Below are 6,242 nucleotides of genomic sequence, written 5' to 3'. Positions count from 1 at the left end.
ATATATACATATATTCTTTTGTGGTTGAATGCATGTTTTAATCATTAATCTTTACACTGCACCATGCATTTGAGCATGTTTTACGTGGAAAGGCACTACATCAATTGAATTATTATCATACCTGTGCAGAGGAGAAAAAGAAATACCCAAGATATTTCTATCTGCATATATATATATATATATATATATATATATATATGTGTGTGTGTGTGTGTGTGTGTGTGTGTGTGTGTGCGTGTGTAAAATTGTAGTCTTTTCAGTAAAGGAATTTCCATTTGTTTGATGTTGTTTTATTATACCCATATGAAAATCACGTGACCTGACCTCTGACCTTTCCCTGTTTCTCAGGGTGACGGAAGTGGGGCTCAAGGAATCCATCCAAGGGCACCCTGGGTAAGTGTTGACACCTGTAGTTGTATAAAACACAATGGGTAAGTGTTGACACCTGTAGTTGTGTAAAATACCCTGGGTAAGTGTTGACACCTGTAGTTGTGTTAAACACACTCAGTAAGAGTTGACACCTGTAGTTGTGTTAAACACACTCAGTCAGAGTTGACACCTGTAGCTGTGTAGGCGCGCATCTGAATGTGTGTATGATGGTCACAGGTGTGTACATGGTGTGTATGATGTGGTCATAGGTGTGGACCTTGATGTATGTAAGGTGTGTTCATAGGTGTGTTTCTCAACGTGTATGGTGCAGTCATAGTTGTGCACTTGAATGTGTGTGTGAGTTGGACATAGTTGTGTACATAAACATGTATGGAGGGGGAGGAATTTTGAATGTCCCGTCACACATTTGGTGATTGAAGACATTTTGTTAAAGTATTTATGTACACATTTGAGTATTTTCAGTTAGAAGGGGTGGGAGATGTGAATGAATGGAGAGTTGGGGGAAACTGGGCAAATGAGAGTGAAATGAGGGTGAAATTTGAGACAAAAGAATTTTTAATAGAATTACAGGAAATTAAAATGAACATGCATGATATGGTCATAAGTGTGTACATTGATGTGTATGGTGTGGTCAATGTTGTGAACCTCAGTGTGTCTGATGCGGTCACTAGTGTGTACAATAATGTGTGTATGATGTGGTCACAGGTGTGTACATCAATGTATGTAGTGTACCCACAGGTCGGATCTGTGCACAACGTGTGTGTGTGTGTGTGTGTGTGTGTGTGTGTGTGTGTGTGTGTGTGTGTGTGTGTGTGTGTGTGATGTGATCGCAGGTATATACGATGAGTATGACGTGGTCACAAGGCTTGATCTGTGCATTGAAGTGTGTGCATTGTGATGACAGGTGTTTACATAAAATGTGTGCAATATAATCACAGGTGTGTACATAATATGTGTGTGCTGTCTTCACAGTTCCAGACGCAGAAGTGCGCCGGCCGCTGCATAGACTGCGTGGCAGAGGGTCTTCACAAGGCCCCCCTCATGCCCCATGACCCAGATCTCGTGTGATTCATTTCACTGGATTGTGAAATGTTTAAGACAAACATGGGTCTGTCACTGGGTAAGACATTCACTGTTCTTCTCTCTCTTTCCATCGTCTCTGTCTGTTATCTTTTTCCGCCCTCTCTTTCTCCATCATCCCTCACGTGATTGTCTCTTCATCCTCTCTCTCTCTCTCTTCATTGTCTCTTTCCATTCTCTTTCCGTATAATCTCCATTCTCTCTCTCTCTCTCTCTCTCTCTCTCTCTCTCTCTCTCTCTCTCTCTCTCTCTCTCCATTGTCTGTATCCATTATTTCATTCCATTTTCTCTCTGTTCTCTCTCTCAGTTCTCTCTCTCCTCTCTCTTTCTCAAATATCTATCTCCACGCTCTTTCTCACATCTCCCTCTCCATTCTCTCTTTATTCTTTTTGTTACAGCCTGATACAACATGGTTCTCTCATGTCTGCCTATGGAAATCTGATTCACACCTGAAGAATCAATTCATCGTCTGTTTTCAATTGCCAAAAAGAATTGACGCTTAGTTGAAAATCATTTTGATCGTTCAATTATTGAATCATTATTAACCATCAGTATAAAAAATTCTGCAGTAAAAACCAGGCATTGTTACTGACGGTTTTTATTGCAATAGTCTTCAGACCTGAGGGTAAGGGTTTTGCTGTGATGGCAACCTGAAAAACATGTTTCAATGAATGTCTTGATACAGCAGTTTCATATCTCCATCACAGAACAGGTTGTGTATATTGTTTAGGTCAAGTCACCATGGTATACCACGCAACACCGCTGTTTTCTGATCTGATCACTTAGTCATGCACTTCGTCTTCATGTCATGTCATGATACCACAGCGAGTAGTCTTCATGTCATGTCATGTCATGTCACCACAGCAAGTAGTCTTCAGGTCCTGTCTCCATGGTAACGAGTGACGTCTCTGTTTTCAGGTCGAGCGACGGTGGTAGATCACACAGGCCGTGTCCTGTGTGACACGTTTGTTTGCCCCCAAAGAAGGTGAAACAATCATCGACTATTGCACACAGTACAGTGGCATCACGGAGGAAGCTATTCAATTGCATGGCCGGCCCTTCCATATCGTGCAGGCTTTTGTGGCAGACCTTCTCCAGGTAACAATCAGGATTGTTCAGTCTGTAGTGAGGGAAGGAAGGAATGGTTAAAGATTTGGCCACGGGCACATTACAGTTATACGTACTTGGGAAGTTTTGGGAAGGGTTTGTTAGCAGTTTGACAGTAGCGTCGGGAAGAAAATACTATCATTGAGATTAACGACATGTTGAAGTGAATTTGTAACAAATATAATGATTCAAATATGTGGATTGAAATATATTTCCCTATCCTTCTCCCCCTCTCTACCCCCCCCCCTTCCCCCACTCGCTCTCTCTCTCTCTCTCTATCTCTATCACCCTTGTTTTGTTTTGATTGATTAAGCAAAGTATGTTGTAGTTGTGGTGACATAAGAAATAACCTTTATCACCCCCTTGTCAATAGACCTTGCAGGTAATGACAAAATAAAATTTAAAAGCATCTGTGTTCCATTCACCCGTCACACTTTGTCATGTGACTTTAAACGGATGATGTTCCCAATATGTGAAGTTAGTAAACGGACCGTGTTGTTGCTGACTGTTGATGTGTCAAAACGACACCTAACAATCACGATGATTACCCTGAAAATACTACCGACACAGAGATTTCAAGTAACTTACGACTCAATGATCCCTGGTCACGGCCTGGTGGGTAAAAGGGTGGAGATTTTTTTCATCTCCCAGGTCAACATGTGTGCCGCAGAATCAAAGACACACGTTAAAGATCCCGGAATGCATGACCAGCATTCGGTTGCTTATGGAAACACGAAAATACCCGGCATGCATTCCCTCCGTTTCCCGAAAACGGAGTACGACTTCTCCTACATGGCGGGGTGAAGACGGTCATACACGAAAAAACCCACTGGTGAACACGAGTGAAAGTGGGAGTCGCAGCCCACAAATGAAGACGAAGAAGAATGGTTTCAGATAACTGCCAACACACCGATTTAAAAGAAAAACAGAAACGGAATGACCAGCACGTTTGGCTTATGCAAGGGTCAGGCATCTTCTGCTTTTTCTTCTTTTTCCCCCCCCCCCTTTTTTTTTCTCCAGCAGATGTGGTGTAGCATATAATGACAGCTGTGTCAGCATCACGCTGTCACACCCATCGAGATCGTATTTACATAGAGCGCGCGAGGCGCTGCGTGAGCGACGCCACAGCCGCGCGAACTTTCCGCCATTTTGGACACCTACCCGTACACCGGCCCTTTGTAAGAGAGTGACAACAGAGTACAACAATGTCCGGAACGTTTTGTGCAGCTTGGGGCTGTTTCAACAGACAAAAGAAAGGGAAATCTTTTCACAGGTTCGTACCTATAATTTTCTTGATATTAATGAGTAAAAAACTAAAGAAAGGATGATTGACTTTACTCCAAACATCCTGGGAAATTTGCAAAAGTATGGTTGTCTCAGGTGACTGTGTTTGTGTGCGTCATTGTGTGTGTAGGGGTGTGTGTGTAGGTGTGTGTGTGTGTGTGTGTGTGTGTAACTGGTGGTGGTGGTGGTGGTGTGTGTGTGTGTGTGTGTGTGTGTGTGTGTTGGGTTATGGAGGTCTTACGACTGTCAGTTTGTGCGTGTCTGTATGTAGGCCTATGTGTGTGTATGGTGCATGATTCTGTGTGTGCAAGTGTGTGTGTGTGCATGTGTGTGTGTGTGTGTGTGTGTGCGCGCGCGCGCGCGCGCGCGCGTGTGTGTGTGTGTGTGTGTTTATTATAACCTTAAGTATAAGGGAAGTAAAAATGTTTTGATGAACACTCCAATGACAAAATAAACTTGAATTATTCGTGTTTTGTAGTCAGATTCCCGAAGGACGAAGAGAGAAGACAATGGGTTGCAGCCCTGAAGAGGGAGGGATTTCAAGCTACCGACTACTCCAGGATCTGTGGTGACCACTTTGAAAAGCAATGCTACAATCCGTCTGGCCTCTTGAAGCACACAGCTGTTCCCACCCTCTTTAACTTTCCTGCTCACTTGCAAAAGGTAATATTAAAATTCATTTACAACATCTCTTCTGCATGGGGTAGTTTGTATATTAAAATATTATTTATTTTTCAGAATGCCGCACTTTTCTTTTACCTGCATGAATTACAACAAATCATGTTAAAAATGGAACTAGAATCCCCTATAACCCCAACAAAATGAAACGTATTAAGGAAATTAAGTCAATCTTACATGTGCATTCATCTTTTGGTAAATGACCATAAAAGCGCCTGTGTGTGTGTGTGTGTGTGTGTGTGTGTGTGTGTCACTGTGTGATTGTCCGTGCACGTGTGCGTGTGCACACGCGCGCGTGTGTGTGTGTGTGTTCATGTGTATGCATGCATAATTGTGTTTGTGTGGGTGGTGGGAGGAGGGAGGGAAGAGCGAGGACGGAATGGATTGGGGGATCCTAAGCAATAAATTTTATTATCATCATCCTGCTTTGACGATACACACATGTCAATAAACACAGACGAGCTCTAAAAACAGCTGTTTAAAGATGGAACATTTTAGTGGTTCTAGTGGTATGTTTCAGTTTTAAAGTAATTTGTAGACACTATATCATTGTATAGAAATCATAACTGGTCATAACTCTGTTTCAGGAGGTGAAACCACGGAAAAATCCAGATTCAAGAAACTTGACAACTGAGTCGTCGATGCCCATGTCTTCATCTCCATCTTCATCTACATCGTCCCAACCTGAAACGGGGGCCCCTGGAACAAGTGTTGCCAAACAACACAATTCTCTCATCACGGGAAAATATATTAGAAAGCAAATGAACAAACTTGTTCTCTTCAAAAACCAGTAACGTCTGTCCTAGAGACATGCATGTGCAAATGCACCTGACAATTCTTCACCTTGTGTCAATCTTTCTGGTACATTGTGATGCTACAATCTGTTAATTCACTGTGCCTTCTATGGCGTCCTTTACCTAGAAGAACATACACACAGTCATCCGTTTTCATGGTGCATACCCATGACATAAGGTTGGGGCTCGAACTTGTTCTGTTTGACTTGTGCTGTCTGATTCTGTTTTGGTTCTTTGTACTGATGTATGTCGAAAATTCCTTGTCCTATGTGCATTTATGAAATTGACTCTGAATCGCATTTTTTCTTTGAGTGTAATGTTATAATACTCTTGAGAAGTATGTGTATTTTTTTTTTAGAAAAAGGTTTTGCGAAAAGGAGAGATTTCGTTTGTTGTCATCTGAAGACTGGAGATTTCGTTTGTTTGTTGTCATCTTATTACACATTCCTTTGCTACAGTTATTTAGGAAACATGCAAATTAGAAAAAAAAAAGATATTTTTCTGACAGTTAATTCACTGAACTGAAATTTGGTCAATTTTTTTGATGGTCAAATATTATAATTGGAAATTTTGTGTCTGTTTGTGTGTGAACGCGCGCGCGCGCGTGTGTGCATGCGTGTGCGTGCGTCTGTGTGTGTGTGACTCTGTGTTTGTGACTGTGTGTGTATATGTGTGTGTGTGACTGTGTGTGTGGGAGGGGTGGGGGGGGGACTGTATATATTATAATGCGAGAACACAATAAAAATATGAATATATTCCCGTTATACTTTTTCTTACCTCCATCCTCTGCCGTGACTCATTTTGAAGCTCACACACACACACACACACAGTCACACACACACACAGTCACACACACACGCATGCATGCATGCATACAAACACAAACAGGCACTCAGACGCGCGTAAACA

At 42.1% G+C, this 6,242-nt stretch overlaps 1 long non-coding RNA gene across 1 annotated transcript; it reads left to right on the top strand.

Moving 5' to 3' along the window:
- Nucleotides 1-3,767: 3,767 nt before the first annotated feature.
- LOC143299941 (uncharacterized) lies at nt 3,768-5,970 on the top strand. Its single transcript, XR_013057584.1, has 3 exons — nt 3,768-3,850; nt 4,340-4,524; nt 5,127-5,970. It is a non-coding gene; the product is annotated as an uncharacterized LOC143299941 (long non-coding RNA).
- Nucleotides 5,971-6,242: the final 272 nt, after the last annotated feature.

Source organism: Babylonia areolata, chromosome 25 (genome assembly GCF_041734735.1).
Source record: "Babylonia areolata isolate BAREFJ2019XMU chromosome 25, ASM4173473v1, whole genome shotgun sequence".
Classification (NCBI taxonomy): Eukaryota; Metazoa; Mollusca; class Gastropoda; order Neogastropoda; family Buccinidae; genus Babylonia; species Babylonia areolata.
This window is presented reverse-complemented; position numbering and strand designations above follow the sequence as displayed.